Source organism: Hevea brasiliensis, chromosome 1 (genome assembly GCF_030052815.1).
Source record: "Hevea brasiliensis isolate MT/VB/25A 57/8 chromosome 1, ASM3005281v1, whole genome shotgun sequence".
NCBI lineage: Eukaryota > Viridiplantae > Streptophyta > Magnoliopsida > Malpighiales > Euphorbiaceae > Hevea > Hevea brasiliensis.
In genome coordinates this window covers 78,253,627-78,255,412 of record NC_079493.1, presented here as the reverse complement: position 1 = coordinate 78,255,412, position 1,786 = coordinate 78,253,627, and the positions used below count along the sequence as shown (strand labels likewise).

At 36.7% G+C, this 1,786-nt stretch overlaps 1 non-coding gene across 1 annotated transcript; it reads left to right on the top strand.

Moving 5' to 3' along the window:
• The first annotated feature begins 532 nt into the window (after positions 1 to 532).
• LOC131169839 (small nucleolar RNA R71) lies at positions 533 to 639 on the top strand. Its single transcript, XR_009140767.1, has one exon. It is a non-coding gene; the product is annotated as a small nucleolar RNA R71 (small nucleolar RNA).
• The last annotated feature ends 1,147 nt before the right edge of the window (positions 640 to 1,786 follow it).

The window sequence follows — 1,786 nt, the reverse complement described above, 5'->3', positions numbered from 1 at the left end:
ATATTTCTAATAAAATATCAATGGACCTTTTCTATTACACATAAATATATTATATAAATGGAAAAGTGGAAATGCCTTTTATTAACAAAAATATGTACAAGATACATACTAAATGATATGCTCTAAGGCATACTACTATTAGTTTCCTCCATTATTCACATAGTTCATCTGTTCTGTGGAGGGTTCCTTGAAATTGTTGTATTTTGAACTCATGTATCCTCCTCCATAGCTGTCCTCATGTTGACTGTTTGTACCAATTGCATTGGCTTGCATCCTTTCGAGTTTCATTGTGAGCTTATCAAATTGAGCATTTATCATGCTTAGAGCGTCTACTTCCAGGACCCCTGCAGTTCTCCTTGCATTTCCTCTTTCATTTGAACACTCATAATTATGGTATGCAACCCTTTATAGAAGTTCAAGTGCTTGTGTCACTGTTTTCTCCATTAGATCACCCTTTGTAGCTGAATCAACTGTGCTCCTTATAGAGGGTAGTAATCCATTATAGAAATTTTGCACTAATAGCCAATCTTCTATGCCATGGTGTGGACATTCCCTTTGTAGGTCTTTATATCTTTCCCATGCGTCATAGAGTGATTTTCCCTTATTTTGTCTAAAGGTGTTGAGCTCAAGCCTCAGTTTTGTAGTCTTTGCAGGTGGAAAATACCTTGCTAGAAATGCTTGACAAAGGTTTTCCCAAGTGGTGAACGTTCCAGCTGGTTGAGAAAGTAACCACTTCCTTGCTCTGTCCCGAAGGGAGAATGGGAATGCACTGAGTCTTATTGCTTGATCAGAAATTCCATTCATCTTGAATGTGTCACATAGGGCAAGAAAGCACTGGAGGTGATAGTGTGGGTCTTCTGTTGGTGAACCTACAAACTGGGTTTGTTGAATCATTTGGAGCCACGCTGGTTTTAATTCAAAGTTGTTGGCTTCCACTGTGGGTCTAGTGACATTGGGCTGAAATCCTTGGACAGATAGAGCTTCGTAGTCTCTCAAGAGTCTTGGTCTATCACTATTATCAGCCATGGTTAGAATTTCAGGATTTCCTTGACCGTGCTCTTGATTTTTCCTTTCCCTTCTGATGGCTTTCAGAGTTCTGTCTATATCTGGATCACAATCCAAAATTTTTTCTTCTGGCCTTATTCTGGTCATATACCAGATCGAGCATCTAAGAGAAAAGAAGAGAAACACAACTAGTAAAATAAAATTAGATAATAAATATAATTGCCTAAATCAGCTAAATTGCCTATCGCTTGATATAACTAAAACCAAAAATCTTCGGCAACGGCACCAAAACCTTGTTTCGCTGGTTTTACAACCCTGCAAGTGCACGGATCACTAATAAGTAATAAAGTGATGAGTAGAGTATTGTTCCCATGAGGATTTTGTTTAGTAAGTACCAATCTACACAGTAATTTTGACTTTCTAGGCTATCCAATACTTAGGGAATGAAGCTTGTTAATCTTAAACACTAGAATGGTAAACTTAAAATGAAGTAATCTATTTTTGAACAATTCTGGAATTAAGATTTCACACTTGAATCTTACTAGGGATGTTATCTCGTTTATTTACTGAATTAAGGAATCGTTTTCCTTGATAAAAATCAATCCTAAGTTATCCTAAATCCTCTCTCAAGGCACCTAGGGTGTATTCTAATTAACTCAAACCCTACTTTCGTGGTGATTAAATTAATTAAAGTCCTTTAAGATTTTTTTGACTAATTTTGAAGTTCCACAAAGGTATCAACCTATGTCTTGGTCAGAATTCCTAGGATCAAGATCTTGAT